The following is a 20,934-nucleotide window of genomic DNA, read 5'->3' as shown; positions in this document are numbered from 1 at the left end:
CACCAAAATTTAATTTTTTTCCTTTGTGCCAGTATCAACATTTCTTGAAATTTTCATCCAAATCCGTCCATAACTTTTTGAGTTATCTTTCTAACTGACAGACAAACAGACAAACCAACACCGGCAAAAACATAACCTCCTTGGCGGAGATGATAAATATTATCTGTACTTTATGGCCTTTTTACAATTTATACAGCTGACTTGTCTCAAGAGTGGTGAGTCTAGCGACCTGGATGTTGCCTCTGATGAAACTGCAGCAGTGTGTACAAGAGAAAAACTGAAACTAAAGTATCGATCTTACCACGCTAGTATCGATCACAATACCGATACTGACTTGGAATTGATACTATCCAATCCAATCCAACTTTATTTGTAAAGCACTTTAGAACAACCAGTGGACCAAAGAGCTGTACAGAAAAATATAACCAAAATAACAGAGTAAAATACAACAATAAATTAGAAGTAAATAAATAAATAAAAATACAGAAGAATAGATAAAACCTGAATAAAAGAATAAAATACAAGAATAGATTAATAACATAAAAAACTGTACAATTAAAAACAACAACAAATAACAACAATAAACCAATACCAAATAAAACAATCGAATAAAAATAATACATTCAAACATCTCACGTGGTTTCAAAGGCCAAGGAGAAAAGATGGGTTTTAAGAAGGGATTTAAAAACCGACAGAAGAGGCCTGTCTGATATGGAGACGCAGATCGTTCCATAGTTTAGGAGCTGCTGCAGCAAAGGTACGATCACCTACTATCAATATCTGGATCAATCCACTCACCACTATTAGGCAGTTATTCTATGAGGCTAACGGTATATCAATGTAGAATGTATAGATGCGCATACAGACAGGGCTTGTATGTAGAGATATTATTTGGTCAGGAACTGGAAACTGCTCAAGAAGCCTCTATCCAAAAACCCCATTAACATCCAAGTCCATACCGGCACTTTAAAACCCACACACCAACCCGTGCTTACACATGTTAAAACATCTGCTGTTGTTGTAGATGCAAATATAGGAGCTTTCATCTCTTTTCATTTCCACCATTTGTTATCACCAACTGGATTCCATCACTGAGGTAATGGGTGTAAACAGCTGACACAAAGTATATGGTTGATACTTTCTTTCCCAGACCCTGCTGAGCTGAAACCTAATCATATCATAATGGTGGGAGGAGAAGCAGCCAGCATCTGGCATAATGGAAATATACTAACGAGATAATTATTTCCTCCTTCTCATCCTGTTCTCTCCCTGTCACCGACACTCATCATCACCATGGCTGACTAATTATCTGCTGTCTCACAGAGATTACTGATTTATTACCTGTCCCTGCTGCATATTTCTGTTACCTTTGCTGGTATGATGGTAATGTTTTGTTTTCAGAACATGTACCAGTGCTTCCTCTTGTCTCTGACCCAAGCACCTTTGGGCCTAAATCAGCCTCATGTCTTATTTTCATAAACCATAAGACTGAAACAAGGCCATAAAAGACCACTTATCATACCTTCATTTTGGAAAGGACTCATTATCATGTTGGTCATATGACTACAAATTATCACTATAATTGGACTTGATAGTTATCTATTTACCTTGGGGAGTGCAGCGCTGCAGGAATGACGAACTGGTTTCCACAGTTTTATCACTGATTTTATATTAGTGCAAATAATAAACTCAGTGGCAAACCAAAAGTTAATGATACAAACTGCCTCTAACATTGGTCTTAATACATAACCACTTTGACTTTTTTTTTTAAAGGATAAACATTGCGTCTGAAAATGTAAAAAAAAAAAAAAAAATTGGATTCAGTGAGTGCTCTCGTAACATATTCTCCTGAGTCGCTCAGTAAAACTCAAAAATCAATGGGTACAGACAAAATGAGACAAAACGGTGGATACTAACAAAATCAAGAAAATGTGTTTATATATTGTATGGTTAAATCAAAGCATGAAACAGTGATGTGTCAGTCTTACACAGTAAACCCTTAAGGCATGTACGATTTTTGATCCTCACCAGTGGAATATACACAGCACTTGCCTAATTTTTTTTTATGTAAAAAAAAAAAAAAAAAAATAAATAAAATACAAATCTGTTAAACCTAAAAAGCCGAAAGCATCTATTGATCTAAAATGTCTAACAACTTTTGAACCACTAATCCTACAAATACATTTAAATAATTCAGGTGAAGTTGAGTTTTTCAGCTTCCACTCGTCGACTAAACAAGAGTGGTTGTTGGTTGTTTTATATTCTTCAGTTTTCTTGGTCTGTAGCTTTTAAATTAAACACCTGAAAATACCTGTTTTTGCTGAAAAATGCCAAATGCGGTGGATAAAATTTTATTAAATGATGATTAATCAGTTACAAAAGGTTAATTGTAGAGAAAAAAAGCTCTTTACAGGGTAAGAACGTGCTAACCATGGACATTATTTCATCAATTTTTTTGCTATTCACAAAGGTTTGTGCACTAATGATATGCTAGTTCAAACATACCCATAAAGTTTTACACCTGTACGCCTGCAATTTGCCCTCATCTTGCATGAGAGTTTCATGTGTTTTGGTGTTCAAATTTATGGCAAAACCCTAAGATTGTGTGTCCTTAAAGAGCAACTATGCACCTACAGAGCTATCCACAATGTTTATGGTTCTAAGGCACTTCATATCTATTACACCAGGGTTTCTTTTTTTCAACCTTTTTGGACCCATGCCCCACTAACGGCATCATAAGCCTACTGGGATCCCCCCTATGCCTGAAAAAAATTTGTGGAAAGGGGGTGTAGGTATTTCTACAAGTAACTCAAATGATCTGTATGTAAGATAAGATAAGATATTCCTTTATTGATCCTACAATGGGGAAATTCACAGTGTTGTCAGCAGCAAACATACACATAAACATACACATACACGTAAAACAGTCATATAAATTTGAATAAAAAAGTGTTTGAAAGGAGAATGCAAATACAGTTTGATATGAATGTAGTGCAAATGGTTATAAATATAAAAAAATATATATAAATACGGATTTGAATATACACAGATGTGGACAGGTGCGGTTTTAGATATATAAATATGGTGCCTATAGACAGTGATGGACAACATAAATGGAATGGAAGGAGGGTTGTTATTACACCACATATGTAGACTACATACAGGGGTTGGACAAAATAATGGAAACACCTTAAAACATCAACAAAATATAATTTAATATGGTGTAGGTCCACCTTTTGCGGCAATTACAGCCTCAATTCTCCGAGGTATTGATTCATACAACTTGTGAATTGTTTCCAAAGGAATTTTAAGCCATTCTTCAGTTAGAATACCCTCCAACTCTTTTAGAGACGATGGCGGTGGAAATCGACGTCTTACTTGAATCTCTAAAACTGACCATAAATGCTCAATAATGTTGAGGTCTGGGGACTGTGCCGGCCATACGAGATGCTCAACTTCATTAGAATGTTCCTCATGCCATTCTTTAACAATTCTAGCTGTATGGATTGGGGCATTATCATCTTGAGGTGACGATGTTTCCATTTTTTTGTCCAACCCCTGTATGTGGTGACCTACTGGGAACAGGACTGATTGTGGAGTGTGACAGCAGAGGGAAGGAAGGACCTGCAGTATCTCTATATGTGTGGAGGGCGTGGTGGGTTATATACATAGCCCTGTAGATAAAGGTGTAAGAAAGTGACCTCCCTTCACCTTATGATTGACAACCTGCTGCCCCTGAAACAAATTTGCAATGGGGGGGCAATGTGCTGGACAATATGCCCCCCTCCCACTCAAGGACCTCAATCCGGACCTCAATATGTAATTCTACAAGTAATGGACCTGTATGTGGAGGACCCCCCCCCGAAAAAAATTTTTGACCAGGGGCGATGGCTGGATGATATGCCACCCCCCACCCCCCCCAAATCCGATACGTGATGTACAGCTGTAGTCACTAATGCTCCCACACACACGTAGCATGACGATTAAGGCTGAGCAATTTTACGGATTCTGCGATATATATCGATATTTTGTGTCCCCAGAAAGTATCGATTTTTCAGCCATGAGTATCGATACATTAAGCCCCATTCAAATCCCCCGTGTTCTGTCTGGCACTCTGCTCACCGCCCATTTCCCCTGTTCGCTTTGCAGGTTCAGCGATTAGGTCAGCCAGCCGCTAATGTCGCTGTAGAGCATTTCTAGCAAGTTACCCGTCTAGATACTCTCTTTACACAGACGCCCACGTCTTTCTCTTCCTGTTGCAGTCAGAGCGAAGAAATTCAGGAGAATGGCGGCGAATATAAATCCAGCACCTTCATACTTAAAAGCAGATGTGTGGGAGCACTTCAGGTTTAAAAAGAAGGAAAGCGAGATGTGCATGTCCATTCCCAGTCTTCGTCTGTTATTACAAATCCTCCTTCCTTTTCCCATTTTTACCTCCGCCAAGGAGGTTATGTTTTTGCCGGCACTGGTTTGTCTGTCTGTCTGTCTGTCCGTGTGCAAGATAACTCAAAAAATGATGGACAGATTTGGATGAAAATTTCAGGAAATGTTGATACTGGCACAACGAACAAATGATTCAATTTTGGTGGTGATTGCGGGGGGGGGGGTCTGTGGTCTCCGAGTGCTTTTCTAGTTCTTTAATGTATTTGGTGGAATGATTATTAAGATTTGAAATATTCTTATAAAGCTGTGATATAATCCCTCTTGGGAGTTCTGGTTTGTATACATTTATAAGAAGTTTAATAAGGGGATTATAGATTCTGCACTTTTCAAAGGCTTGGAAACCACAGTTTATACTGTTTCAATAAATCAAATAAATTTTCTAATCAGATCTTTGATTCATTTTGCATTTGCAAGCTGTAAACCAGGGGTGTCAAACTCATTTTAGTTCAGGGGCCACATACAGCTTTATATGATATAAAGTGGGCCGGACCAGTAAAATAATATAAATAACAGGATGAGAACTTATAAATAATGTCAACTTCAAAGTTTTCTCTATATTTTTGAGTGAAAAAATTAAAATTCCGTAGGCTAATGAAAATGTTTACATCAACGAACCGTACTTAAACATAACATGAATGAAAATGAACAACCTGAAAATTCTTAAGAAAAAGAAGTGCAATTTTAACATTACACCTCAGTTTATTCATTTATACATGTGCATCACACCTTACAAATCACAGTGGATCTACAAATACACAAAACATTTAGTAACGGGCAGAATATTGTTAAAATTCCACATACTTCTCTTTTATCAATGTGTGTTGTGTCTTATTGTTTTATGCATATTTATGGTGCTTGATTAAAATGTTTTTTTTTTTATCTTATAATTTCATCATGCTTTTAGATGTAAAGCACTTTGGGCTTCGTTATGTTGTTGTAAAGTGCTATAGAAATAAACTTGATTTAAAAGAAAAAATTTTTTTTTGAAGACATTTCAGGTTATTCACATTTTTTGTAAAAGGACAGTCTGTAAAAGTAAACATTTTCGTGAAATTATACCTTTTTTTTTTTACACTAAAACAAAGAGGAAAATTTGTGGTTTTCATTATTTATAGGTTATTATGATAGTATTTTACTGGTCTGACCCACTTTAGATTCAGTTGACATAAAATTATTTTAACATCCGAACTGTTCATATCTTCAGTGTAATTTTTGCATTTCACAAATTCATCCCACAGGCTGGATAGGACCCTTTGGCGGGCCGGATTTGGCCCCCGGGCCACGTGTTTGACACCTGTGCTGTAGACTCTCTGTCCAGTCAGATCCATATATTGTGCAACTGATCGATGCTTTCAGTTTTCAGTTCAATTAATTCAATCCAAGTCAATGGAAAACTCACAAGATGTCACCAAAATCACTCTGACCCTTTAAAATCTTTCAAATAATTATGTAAGTGTATCGAATTGTATAGAATCACATCAAATCATATCGCTGGCCGAATATCGTGATATATATCGAATCGCGAGCTGAATATCGTGTATCGTATCGTATCGTAAGATTAGTGTATCACTACAGCCCCAATGACGATGTCACTCGCGACCCCCCCCCCCCCCCCCAGTGTGCTCACGCCCCCTGTGAGAGTGTCCGCAGTTGAGTACCACTGTATACTGAAATGTCCATCAAAATAGACCAATTAAAAATTATTCAGGCAAGTGTTGACACATGTTTTATTGGTGGCTCACTCTTAAAATAATGTTATGTTATGAAATATCTGCAAAGTACGAATGTAGGAGTACAGATGTTCTGTTTGGTGTTGCACTATGATGTGTTTTAAGAGACGTCGGAACCCCAGAAGAAGTCACACGCATTTACACACAGCACGACAGATGTAACATCATTAACAGCAGAACAGTCGGGCTCTGATGGTTGTTAAAGTCACGTATTCTGCCGTTCTCTAGGACTGTGTGATAATGAGAATATATGGATGTGTGATATAGAAGTCTGATCATCTGTGCTTTTTATATCTAAGAACCAAAACTCTAAGATAATAGGAATCTCATCTCTCCATTATCACAAAAAAAAAAAAAAAAATCACACCTGTCATCATTAAACATTAATTCATATCATTTTCATCACTTGAAGATGTGGCGATAGATACACAGAGGGAGGCAGTGAGTCAGAGGTGAGTGTTCGCATGGAGTTAACACCGACTTATTTTCACCAGTCTGTGGTGCCATTTGTGCTCGTCTTTTGTGATTTGGATGGATTTTTGTTTTGTTTTTTTGTTTTTTTTGCAAATGAGGCTTATTTTCACAGAAGGGGGCTGATTTTGCACAAAATATATGAATATTCCCTAATTTGCATCCATGCAAATGACAAAGACTTAGCATTGGCGCTATCAGTGGGTGCTTTGTGAATTATGTGCAATAGTTTGACTCATTTGCACCTGTTTCGAGGCTGTAAAAGCTGTGGAATCCTTTTGTGGTTTGACTTTGACATGAGGGAACCAGAAAGTTTAAAAAAAAAAAAAAAATCTCCCTTATTTCCATGTTTTATGACACATCAAGCATACACATAACCAGGTGTCTGGGGAAAAAAAAAAAATTCTTATGCATTTTTGCCTTTTATCTACATGTTTAGATCACTGTTAATGATTATTTCTAAAAACTTTGGCCATAGTGCTTGCATGTGTTCAGGGGGTAACAGAGGTTTAGGGTCTCTAATGTCACAGTATGCAAAAAAAAAAAAAAAAAAAATGCATTGACATCATATGTGCGACCTTTGTTTCTCCTGACCCTAACCCCATGATAGCCTTTATGTGGGTTTGTGTAGATGAAAACTTTTCTGAAAATGATTTAGTGTGTACAACATTATTATTGAAAGCAGAGGAGGGGAAATATCTGTCTCTATAAATACGCAGCTACATGTATACAAACACGGCCTCACTAACAAATACCAGCTCCTGCACTCACTATGATGATGTATTTTCTATGAATCTGAAGGATGCTGCTTTCTAACACAGAAGAAAAAAAAAAAGTCAATACTGCTTTTAACTGCAAAGGCATTGTTAGAAAAACTACTTACATCACCAGCGTCTTCTGCTATTGCACCAGTAAGTGTGGCACTAGGTCTATTCTTCATAATCTTCTAAATGTTCCCAGGTTTATCTCAGACCTTGGTAACGCTGATGTATGTTGGGTTTTTTTTTTTTTCCTCTTCTTTCTTGGCCATGGAACAAGCTTTTACACATCATTTCACTAGAAATACTCCCTTCTTTATATGCTGCTACTTCACATCACCTCAATATCATTAGTATCCAACTGTCTCGCTTATGTTGCTTGTAATTTCTGTGCATATACTGTAAATACAGCATGAAATTAACCCTTTCGTGCATGAATTACGTGAACCTTAGTCAAGATTTTTTTCTTGAGTGTTGTTATTCCTCCTTAGGCATGAAAAAAACAACACAATTGAGGTTTTTTTTTGTTTGTTTGTTTGTTTTTTATGGAGTTAAAAAAATGTCCACTCAGCTACACATGCATTGAATTTTTGAAGCAAAAAAACATGTATTTAAAACCCAAAATCAGAAAGGGATATTAAAACAATGAAAAAAAACAAAAACATTTTTAAAGCTGCTAATCAATGTTTTTTCACATTTCAACATATTTTATAACTAGTTATTACTGACTTCATGGAGATAATATACAAAAAACCCTTTTTGTTTAAAAAGCAAACAAACAAACAAAAAATTAATTACAGTCTAAAAATTAGCAATTGATTTACACTCAAACATGTCCCTGCAGATCAGGTTTATCAAGAACAGCAAAGTTACAGTAATGGTATAAATTGCAGTGTATGGGATGATGCATAAGCATCCACTGTGTTGGCTGACATGGAACTAAAACAACAAAATTCATGAATATATGAGAGAACAGCTGTAGAATAACTGTCCGCTATAGTGACGCATGAAAGGGTTAAATAAATACATCTCTGAACATGAAGCTGGACAGAAACTTCTAAACAATGGTGTTAAACTTTGAGACATGTTTCTTCATTTGCAAAACAGCTTCATGTGAACAATATCTTCTGGTGTGTGTGATGTACTGTACATTAATTGAATAGTTTCCTTTTCCAGGTCTAACTCATTCGTCTTCTTTTCACTAATTAATGGTCCAAGAATAAGGTCTGGTTGCCTCATACAAATTTCAATACCTATAAATCAAATTGCAACAGCCAGTGTTGTTGGTGCACAAGTTAACCTACTGCAGAGCATGCTTTAGCCTCCACTGGGTGTGAATCTACACTTCACACAGTGTGTTGTGGCATCATGACCTTGGTGCTGTACTCTTAAGTGGCTGATGGACAACAACCCATTAAACACTCATGGAGCCCATAAAGCCACAGGATCAATAATTAATGAAATACCTCTTCATGCAACTTCATATGGATATACAACAACAGAAATATGTGTATAGGCTTTTGAAAAAATGTCTAAGGGGCACTTACCACATACGTACTATATAACTTTATAAATAAAACATGATACAGAGTTCATGCAATTATAAAAATAGTATAGAGAAACTGTTGCAGTCGTATTTTCTTCAATGTAGTCCAGCATCTCTATAAGATAACCAACCACAGTAGTTACAAAAGTCATACTCAGAAGACAGATATAGGGAAAAATGCAATTAACCTTCCAGTATCCGGGTGCACCTTTTAGGCACATTTTGCACTTTGTGTTAAAAAACTTCACATTATTTTTCACAATTTAAATAAGGTTAGAATTCAAAAGTTGTTCATTTTTGCACGATCTTTTAAATTCTGGCCACCAACTAAAATTTGCACATTGTAAACAAAAGAAAATTACAAGACTAGCATCTGTCTCCCAAGTGTGCCTAAAACGCACTATTTCTTCCATTTGATATGTATGATTAGGGCTGACCTTGATTTACAAAAATAAAATCAAATTAGAGCAGAAAAACCAATCAATATATAAAATTTAATAGTTTGATTTATAGGTGTGCGTTTTACGCACACTTGGTGACAGATGCTAGTATTTTTGTACATTTGACCCAGCGCCAAAAATAATAATGCAAATTAACCAATGTTGGAGTTAATCACTGACATATGCCAGGCTGCAAAAATCAAATAATATGTGATCCACTTTTTATGTAGTACAGGGGTTGGACAAAATAATGGAAACACCTTCACCTCAAGGTGATAATGCCCCAATCCATACAGCTAGAATTGTTAAAGAATGACATGAGGAACATTCTAATGAAGTTGAGCATCTCGTATGGCCGGCACAGTCCCCAGACCTCAACATTATTGAGCATTTATGGTCAGTTTTAGAGATTCAAGTAAGACGTCGATTTCCACCGCCATCGTCTCTAAAAGAGTTGGAGGGTATTCTAACTGAAGAATGGCTTAAAATTCCTTTGGAAACAATTCACAAGTTGTATGAATCAATACCTCGGAGAACTGAGGCTGTAATTGCCGCAAAAGGCGGACCTACACCATATTAAATTATATTTTGTTGATTTTTTTAAGGTGTTTCCATTATTTTGTCCAACCCCTGTATATTGAAAAAATAATTTTTTGTGTTTTTGCATTCAAAAAAATGGTTTGTTTACATTACAAACACAGCATGTAAAGGGTTAAAAAAATGTGACAATTATTGAGTATTTGGTATTTTTATTTACGGCTCAAGTTGATGAAATAGAAAAAAGTGTAAAAGAATTAAAAACAAACTGTGTGAAAATTTTTTTGACATTATTCCACAAGTGTGCCAAAATGGCACACTTGGTGCTTAGTAAGGGCCTTGCTGGACAGGATACCGGAGGGTTAATAAAGTCTATATATCTAAACAATACATAACACCCCATCATTCTTGCAAAAACAGTTCCAAACATGAAACATCAGCTTCATAAGGTAAAACTAAAGCATCAACTTTTTGGACAAAATAGATTAAATTTTGGGTCAAAAACCTCTAGTTGAGTCTATGAGCTGAAATATTAAAAACAGTTCTTTAAACATCATGTCACAATAAGTTAATATATTTTCCCTGTATTAAAAGGGACATGCTGCACTGCTTTTCAACAAGTTCATTTGAATGTCACATCCTACTATGTAATGCACATTCTGTGTCCGTCCACCTGGCGTCCCATCAATGTCTGATTGATGTTGCAGCACGGGGGGGTGTTTTAGCCTCTCATGCTATCAGACAATGGCACCATGGTACAATGCCGCTAGTCACTAGAATGTGTAGTTTCAGTTTCTGTCATATTACATTCATATTTCCGGTTAGGGGGTTAGGGGGTTAGGGTTATGGTCCAATGTAAATGAGCTGCTTCTGGCTCCGCCCCTTTCCTGTCTGTGCCATGGATACCAGCATGTAGCCTTCCTATCTGTCAAAGATTCTTGCGGAACCTGAGGTATTAGTAGTTGTGACATCAGACATATCTTAAAATCTAAATATTTTGTTTCTCTAACGTCATTGAGTGTTTTTCCTCCTCCAGATCAAATCACTTTGATCCATTAACACAGTTTTTTGAGGCCTTGACCTGCTTTATAATAGCAAATGATGCAATTTATACAACTTATTTTTCCCAACATGCTTCCTTTAAAGAGGACCTGAACCGATACTATTGCTGTGTTTTATTTTATTTGTACCCTGGGCATGGTGGGCGGCCTATAAAAAAAAAGAAAAAAAAAAGAAATTAAGTGTTTGTGAAGTGTCTCGCCTGAGGATTTAATCAGTTTTATTACTGTAATGTCCACAAAACAGCTTATGGTTAATTTTGTTGAGGGTGAACTGAGATCCTACATCCTAAAAAGTTACTCTAACATACCACGGTTACAACTCTCTAAAGTGAACACTACAAATACTACTAGTTTTATATTGAACTGCACATCTGATTTACAAGAAATATTATTATTGACAGAATCATCAGCCATTCAAATTTTGATGTTAAATGACAGGACGCCCTCTGGGCCCAGTAACATGCCCTGTGTTACCCCAATTTTCATCATGAAATTCTATTATATAAAAGATGGAAGCAGAAGGTGAAGAGAAAATTGGCGCCCACTCTCACTGCTACAACAGATCTTGTTACAGATGTACTGAAAAAACAGTTTTCAAGGCATCCTTTTAAAAACAAAAGTGAAATGAAAACTTATTTACGCTACATTGGTATAAACACATGACTAATTTACATACAATTGGCTATGTTGTTTTTGTTCAAGCTGCAGAACCATGTTAAAACTGTCTGATAACCTCACAAACAGAAAATAAACATGCAATGTTATGACTAAAACTGCAAGTATTCATTGATATTTAGGTTACAGAACTTACCAGAACTTACAGATGAAAGATCTGGTCATTTTTCCAGTCATCTTCATCTGTTCTGCTTCATACATTTCCCCCCCTCACTTTTCTGTGAATCTCTATCACAGGCTGCATTTATTTTAATTTACATAAACAACCTAATAACAGGATCTAATGTGATCAAACAGCATCTGGTCTCTTTAGATAATCTGAACCTGATCTACTCACAGAAAAGTCCTTAGAGGAGTTTGGAGTTTAGCTGCTGCAATAAAGCAGAACAAATGACGACGACAGGATGTAAGTTAGCTAACTCTGTGTTTCTAAGGTTAATTAGACACCTTTGTACTGCTTGTAACTGTATAGTCAGTACGTTTATTTACACCATGAAAACGACATCAACAATCTCTTACACAGATTAGCCATGTGTTCATTTTTGCCGTGTGGAGTTTTACTTAGGTTTAGTTTCTCCTAAATACAAATATTAATAACAACTGCTGCTTGAAGAGAAACAAAACTTATCATTATTTGCAACATGAACAGACATCGCAAAACAATACTGTCCATTGTTTTATGTCTGGGCAGCATGGTGGAGCAGTGGTTAGCACAATTGCCTCAAAGCACGAAGGTTGTGTGGTTTCTCTCCAGGTACCCCGGCCTCCGCCCAAAGACATGCACCTTAACAGGTTAACTCAGAGGTTCCCAACCTTTTCTGGCTCTTGACCCTAATTTAATATCACAAATCTCTGGCGACCCCAGACATTCAAAACTGAGACTTTTTTTGCTAAAATTAATTTGTTTGTGATCATGTATTAATTTGCTATACTATTGCAAATAAATGTTAATTTTAGACAATATTTTGGCTATATAATGTATAATATACATACATACACTCTGTTCAGTCCGGTTTTCTGACTGCGACTGTGCTCGTGTCGGTTGAGGCATCGTAATGCACGTGGTCACATGATCGGGTCAATCCAGATATGCCCTCTCAGATATTATATCTTGCATTTTATTTGTACTTGATTTTTATTAAGAAAAGTGTGTGGTGTTTTAATTATAATGAAATATATGTTGAATCATTAAAACATATGTTTTATTAGTAATTTTAATTTTTTTTTTTTAAAATTATAATTTTTTACTAGAAATTTCAGGTGACCCCATTTGAATTCCAGGCAACCCCCCATGATGTTCTGACCCCAAGGTTGAAAAACACTGGGTTAAATGGTCAGTCTGAACTAGGGATGCACCGATACCAGTATCAAGTATCGGTCCGATACTGAGCGTGTGGACTAATACTTGTACTCGTAAAAGTGCTCTGATACAAACACACCAATACCACTTGACGGCAGCGTGACATTCACATCATAGTGCAGCAGGTACGTGGCGGAGGAGTAATGTTAGCAGTGTGGAGATTTTTCAAAATAACAGGTGTAGCCCAGATAAAAATGTCTAAAAAGTGAAGAATGCAAAGATAATTAACACATAATTATAAATATGGTTAAACATAGAAATTCATTTATTATTGTGTTATTAAAAATGTACAGTTCATATTTGGTTGTTAAAAAGTATTTACATTTACGTATTTACGGTGACTGCAAGTTATGTTAAAGACACAGACGGATACAGACGGATTGTCCATCCTCTGTGTACATTCTATACGTAATTCTGTCTTTTTTCCAGGAGCTAGTGGGTCCGTACCCAGAGCCATATGAAGATCATCATATTATCTTATAAGGCTCTGTGCGTACTCAGATGTAGAAGCAGTACCACTGGGAACCGTGGAAGTAGCGGATCTTTTCAAAGAGTGTCTGTGTGAGTTAGTGAAAAACTACTAACATATTTATGAAAACTACCCTCATCAGTATCAACATTAGTATCCACATTAGTATTACCTTCTCTGTGTTGCCATGTTCGTTATTACTGACTGTCTTTTTCTCTTCTCAAAAAACTTTACCCTATTTGTGACATTTGGCAAGTATGGTTAATTAAGAGTGGCGCCTCTAGTGGGCTGGGTAAGAAACCACTCATTCCAACTTATTAAATGTCAGTAGCAGCACTTGTTAGTCAGACAAATGACGACGACAATAAAGTACATTTTCAAAAGTAACTAAGAACTGTAATGGTATTATTAAGAACTCATATCGGTACTCGGTAGTGGCAAGTAATCAAATGTAAGTACTTGTGCATGTACAGGGTGGGGAAGCAAAATTTACAATATTTTGAGGCAGGGATTGAAAGACAGTGTATGACCAATTAGTTTATTGAAAGTCATGAGAATTTAAATCTTCAAATCATATTTTACTGCATTTCTAACGGTCTTGTATGTCTACCTCAAGTTCAATTGCCATTCTTCTCATGGATTTGGTTGGATCCTTTAGGATTTTGGATTTGAGAGCTTTAATAAAAGCTTTGGTACATTTTTTTGTTGCTTCCTCCACTTCCAGCTTTTCTCGTAATAGTTTTGCTCATAGTCATTCTCTTCTTTACATTATAAACAGTCTTTATGGACACTCCAACTATTTTTGAAATCTCAGTTGGTGTGACGAGTGCATTCAGCAAATCACACACTCTTTGACGTTTGCTTTCCTGATTACTCATATGGGCAAAAGTTTCTGAAAAGGTATGGATAATAGTGTTAGGTATGATTATGACATCAATATATGTTTGGTTTCAAAACAATTGACGTAGTGCCTGCTGAGAAAAAACAACTAAATGTTTATTGTAAATTTTGCTTCCCCACCCTGTACTTGGTCTGGAAAAAAGCGGTATCGGTGCATCCCTAGTCTGGGCCGCCCACAGCTGTGAATGTGAGAGTGGTTGTTAGTCTGTACATGTCAGCCTTATGATGAACTGAGTATACCCCGCCTTCACCCATAGTTAGTTGGGACAAGACCTGGCATCGCTGCGAGCCTCACAAAGACTAAGCGTTTCGGAGAATAGATGGATGGAAGTTTCAGGTCTCTTTTAAGGTAATGATGCATCAAATGTTGAAGGATTATTATTGTTTCTTAGCCTTGGCCTTTTCACTTAAATAGACATTTAGAATTTGACTCTGCCACTACTATACACCTACTGCTTATCTTCATGAACCCAGCGGTCATATTTGCATAATAGTAGTAGGTGAATACATGCATAAATTTACAATTTCTCTTGCTTGTTAAAAAGAAAAGGTAGAATCTGTGATGCATTTGGGTATAAACCAAACCACCAGTACTACTACTTTCTGTCAGCTTTTTTTTTTTTTCAACCTAAATCTGCAACAACATAACATTTTGACCTGACATTACAGTTGTTTTCTTTCCAAGGAGGAGAAAACCACTAACATGCCTGTAAACTCTTCTCTAATGTTAAGTCTTTAACTTTCGGCTGGTGGTGTGTGACTAAAGCACAAAACAAACTAGTTAAATCTAGTGTCTTTACCTAGATTCAGTGTTAAGCTTTAAAACCTCCTTGACATCTCCTCTTTCCATCCTGGATGACTCAAGTTTCCACAATAATAGTTATTAAGATAAATGATGAGTAAAATAACTTGTTCAATGCGACGTTCACATCTACAGCTTTCATAGCACAGAGTTATGATCATCTTTAATAAGTTTTAACCCTTAATAGCTATTTCCAATGCAGGAGGAAATTGAGTTCTTTAAATAGAGAGTTTTATAAATGAAATATTGCAAATTAGTCAGAGAATGTGGAGGATTTTTTCAGTTATGTTGGACTTAGCTTTAGGTGATGTGTCTTGTTGTTAGATACGGGATCTTAACAGGTTTTAATGGTTTGAATTAACAACTTTGTCAAAACAGACCCGGTAGCATTTACTGAAATAACAGTAGGAAAGAAAAACATCTGAACGTATTAACAAGTCAAATTAGCACAACAATGAGCTGACAAATGTGGATTATGGAGATTAGAATGTAAGAAGCTCTGCAGATGACTCTATTAAAAGACCCTAAATTCTGTCAAAACTAATTCTACTAATTTTAAGAGATAATGATAAAATGAGTGTGAACAACCCAGTCATGAAGAATCCGAATCAGGTGGTATGAATAGTGCAATGAAAAACTGACCTGCTGGCGTTTAATTACATCATTAGCTGTCTTTTATTGGGTTATTTCCATAATCAGTCCTACTCCACAGTGACAAACAACTGCTCTTCTCGTGGAATTAATGAGGATACTAAAATGAAATATAAAAATCAAAGGGGTATTGATCAGAAACTCCATGAGCACCTCCAGATTTTGTCAGCATGTGGTTCAGGGCAGTAAAACAGTCACTCACTGGACCTTTAATAAATAGGATCCAACCAAGGTTAAAGAATTAAAACTGCCGAAATAGTGACTCTTTATTAGAGGTGTCTGCCCACACCAACACCACATTTGATGCCACGGCTAAATTTAACTCTAATCTTAATTCAATCAGGACAGACACGAGAGAATGGGAAAATGTGTGGTATGATTGAATTTTGTTTTAGAATAAATGAAGTAGACTTAAGTGCTTAGATCCAGCAGGAGGAAAGAAGAATACCATGGAAAACAATTACATGAATTAGGTGTTCCAGTTATGGATGAAAATCCCCCAGAGCCTAAGGCTACATCCACATTAATGGATCTGTTTCCATTTCAGAATAATCTCCAAAAGTTCTAACATGCCTGAAATGCATCAAATGTCCAGGGGGGTGATATAACTTGAAGAATAATATCAGCACATTATTTGAAAAAAGCGTATTTGTTGTATAATAAAAGCAGATAGTGTGGACAGTGGTGGTGATGATGGAGATGGAAGGAGTTTCAGCTGTAGAGGAACAGATATGGTGAAGGTGGGGAAAGAATAGAGGACAGTCACCAACAACTTCCCCTTTGTTGTAAATATGTATAGTCTTTATATTTTTTGTTTTTTATCACTATTTATAGGAGCTATGTTGTTCATTTTCATTTGTTGTTTTGGGAGTTGTGTCAATAAGTGACGTATCTGTTCAGGCCTGTGATTTGTTTATATATATATAATCAGGTGGGTTCATCAGTGCAGGTGCACACGCTGGGGAAGCCATACAGTTTTTGACTGTGCTGACTATTGTTAAATTAGTTATTGTCTATTGAGTACCGGATACTAATGGATTAGATTTCTATAGCACCCAAAGTACTTTACATTATTGATCCATTATTCATTCACTCTCTGGTGGTGGTAAACTACGTTTGTATCCACAGCTGCCCTGGGGCAGACTGTCAGAAGTGTGGCTGCCAATGTGCTCCAAACAGCCCCTCCGACCACCACCAAACATTCATACACATTCATACACCAGTGTGAGTGACACTGGAGGCAAGGAGGGTGAAGTATCTTGCCCAAAGACAAAACGGCACATGACTGGGACAGAGCAGGATTCGAACTGCCAGCGACCCACTCTACCTTCTGAACCACAGTCACCCCAACAGTTCACTTAAAACAGTTTATTTTCCCACGGTTGTATACAATAATCAGCAACTAAGAAAAGGAAATGTTTGGACATCTGCTGCATTGGCGCTTTTACACTGTTGTTATTTTTTAACATATTGTTTGCTTTTACACTATCTTGTTTTGTTTTTTTTTTTTTTTTTTTGCACTATCCTTATGCATGTACACTTTTTTTCTTGCACTTTGTTCTGTCGTTGCCTTGACCGTTAAATTTCCCCTTTGTTGGATCAATAAAGTCTAATCTGATCGGATCTAATCTAATCTAACTAGAAGTGCAATGGCAGTTGAAGAACAGGTGAGACAGATGACAGCTGAACAGCTCTTAAAAGTGACCAAGAGTGTGGATGCATTAAAATGTTGCATCATACAGTATGTTCCACCCATTCGTTGGTATGTACAAAAACCATCTTTGCAAAAAAAAAATGTGCGCACTGCCATGCAAACCTTCGACCTGCCGCGAGAATGTGCAGAAACCAGGGAAATTCTGTCATTTGACGACCTAAGTAGTGAAACACATCTTTATACACCAAAATACTTTTCCACAACATGTTCTGAAGAGGCATTTGAAAACAATAATTCTTCATAAATTTGAGGATTTACACCCATAGTGGCCTGAAAACAGATTTACATGTAGTGTTTGCTTGTATTTAGGGATGGATGCTAAACCCTTTATTGGACAAGTGACTATTTTTTGTAATTTCCACATACATTACAAGACAGTGACAGCAACAGTTACAGTGCAGACAGTGAGTCAACAATCTGAGGTCTAATGTGGTCTACAGGGTCTGTAAGGTCCAGCTCTGCATGAACAGTGAGTGTACCTGCTTTGTTAGGTACCATGAAGTAATGGTACTAATGTGAGGAATGATATTCAAAGGGATAATGTGGATGTGGACAGGGGTCTGGAGCAGCACTTATGTTGGTCTAATGTTCTAAAAGTGATGCTCTTTTCATCTTATATGTGTTTTTCTTAGATTTTTCATGTTTACTTCTTTGAGTCTTTTTTTTTTTTTTTTTTTTTTTTTGCCACTTACAGGTAAGGAATCAAATATGGTAACTTCATTGACCTTGATTTTCTATAGTGCAATAAAATATTTTTTTTAAAATTCACAAAAGTGATACTTGTTATGTCCTCCAATAACACACTAAGGTTGAAAGTTTGAATTTCAGAGTATTTTTTAAGTGCCTTATAAGGGGTTAAGAGGGAATGTATCAACATAATTCTTCCCCAAACCCATCTCAATCCAGCTGGTAATGTTGAAAGAAAGAAAGAAAAAAATATATAGTATAAACTAGTTGGTTCAAAGTCCATTTCATTTCATCTTATTTGTTTATTTCAAGCATTTACAGAATACATGCAAAGTCAAAATTCCAAAATCATTCATCTACACTCAAAAAGGGGTGAGAAGAAGAAAAACTTATTTAATCCCACCCCCATTCTCATCATTAAATAACATAATAACATTTTAAATACTCACACCTGTCCGCAGACTTCAACCCGGAACAATGAACAAAATAGGCCTGTACCAAATTAGTTTAAACTCATTCGACAGTATTTACATTCTATAACCAAAATGTGTGTGAAAAATAGCAACAAAGTACATTCCTGGTGGTGTTACCATAGGTAACAGTTAACCGTCAACTTACATTATAATAATTACATACCAACAACGGTAAGAACATTGTATTGAATATGACATGAAGAGACACTGTTAACTACACCTACAGCATATGCCAATAAATTAGATATTATCATCAGCTGAACAGTTTACACTCGGTTTTTTCCTTTTTTTTAAAAATAGCGAACCACATTAAATTGGTAAAACTATAAAGAATGACTACAATGCAAAAGTATGTGTGTAATAATTAAAATTTGCTTCAGTGGATGGGGCATAAAATGATGCATTAAATTGAACCTGCAGAATTTGTGATGCCGCTCTCTGAGGTGGAGCTAATTTCAGCTAGTCCATCATTTAAAGACCCTGCACACCCACAGTCCATCCCCACTGGAGCTGTGACTGTCTGCCTCATCAGGGCTTTTCTCAGGTCTATGTGGGCGTGCAGACTTGATTAACATCTTTCACTCCTGCTGGATGAGTTTTACAACTTATCATGCTTATTAGTAAATGGACTTTTACTGACCCCAAAACTCCCAGCATACCTGTGGCCAATTATCAGTCACATTAACACCAAACACCTATGTGTGCAGGTCTGTCATATTTTATGTTACTAAATTGGTTTTATATGCAAATGATGACAAAACTAAGCAAGTAGGGACAGAATAGAATGAATCACAGAAAACTGTTTCTCAATAGAAGTGACAATGTTCCAGAGTTTAAATTAGGAGCTGGGGATGGGTATATCATTATCATCATCTTACAATAAAATGTACAAAACTTTATGTCATTGAAAAAAAAAAAAAAAAGTGATGCCAGGCACAACAAACCCCGCCCCTTGACATATTGTAGCTTATTTTTGTATCGACCCAGTTAATGTCATCATGTCTATGCGTGTGCTGATGTCAGCATAAACATAGACAGCATAGACAAATTTTGGCTGTTATAAGTGAGAAGAATTAAAACAAAACAAAACAAAAAAATTCATAAAAAATGTGAACTTTGAACTACTTTTCCCAAAATGTAATGACATCTACTCTGGGTCACTGGCAATCTATAAACCCAGTTTAGTATGAATTCACCAATAGATTTGCTGCTAAAGTGTTAACAAACAAACAAATAAACCGAACCAAAAACCATACCCCAGGGAAAAATAGTACAATGTCTATGTTGCAGCCAACGACATACTGTACATGGACACTGACCTTTACCTTCAGGCAAACAAGTTGTATTTCTGCCGTGCAAACTCAAAAACATCTTGCCCACTGTCGATAATCTCATCAAAACAGCTTCTGTTGCTGAATATACGTGTGAGAATCAAAGTGTATTCGTAAAGTCAGCATCAAAACATAGAAAAAAAAATGCTCTGTTCTTCAGGTTTTGTTCTGAACTTGAGTTTCTTAGGATTTATGAACTTTCTGAGCAAAAACAATTGTTCTTGACACTTTGAGAAAACAAACAAATGTCTCTGTTCTTGCAGAGTATATAGTAACCTTTACAATAAACAACATTCAACAAATCAAATACTGTTTAACTGTCTATAAACTGACAGTACACTGTAACAAGGATAAAAACATAGAATATAATTCCCTCATGAATTGTTTAATCCAAAGAAATTCAGAAGGAATATGCAGAATGTATTTATTAAATAAACTCACTAATTACTCTTATCTTCTATCATTTACGTATTCCCTCACTGCCTAAGTTTATTTACATTCATTCATTCATTTTCTGAACCCACTTTATCCTCACTAGGGTCACAGGGGTCACTACTTATGGGTGAAGGTGGGGTACATCCTGGACATGTCACCAGTTCAATTTATTTACAATTATAGAAAAATAGGAAAATATTTGTGTTATTGCGATGACGCAGATCCTAAATTAAGTGGTGATTGTTAATTTGAATATAGCACATACAATAGCGATGATGCAAATTAGTGACATTAGGCATAATTGTCATAATAAACAAATAAACCTATTTTCCAGTCTCAAATATGTAGATTGTTTTCATGTTTAGTTACTTGTGATCAGTTCCTCCTGTCAACAATCCAAACAAAACAAAAAATTATCCAAACTCAGAACAAAGGCATGAAGTTAATAACA

The sequence above is a fragment of the Sphaeramia orbicularis genome, chromosome 4, assembly GCF_902148855.1.
Source record: "Sphaeramia orbicularis chromosome 4, fSphaOr1.1, whole genome shotgun sequence".
NCBI lineage: Eukaryota > Metazoa > Chordata > Actinopteri > Kurtiformes > Apogonidae > Sphaeramia > Sphaeramia orbicularis.
Note: the sequence above shows the minus strand (reverse complement) of the source record.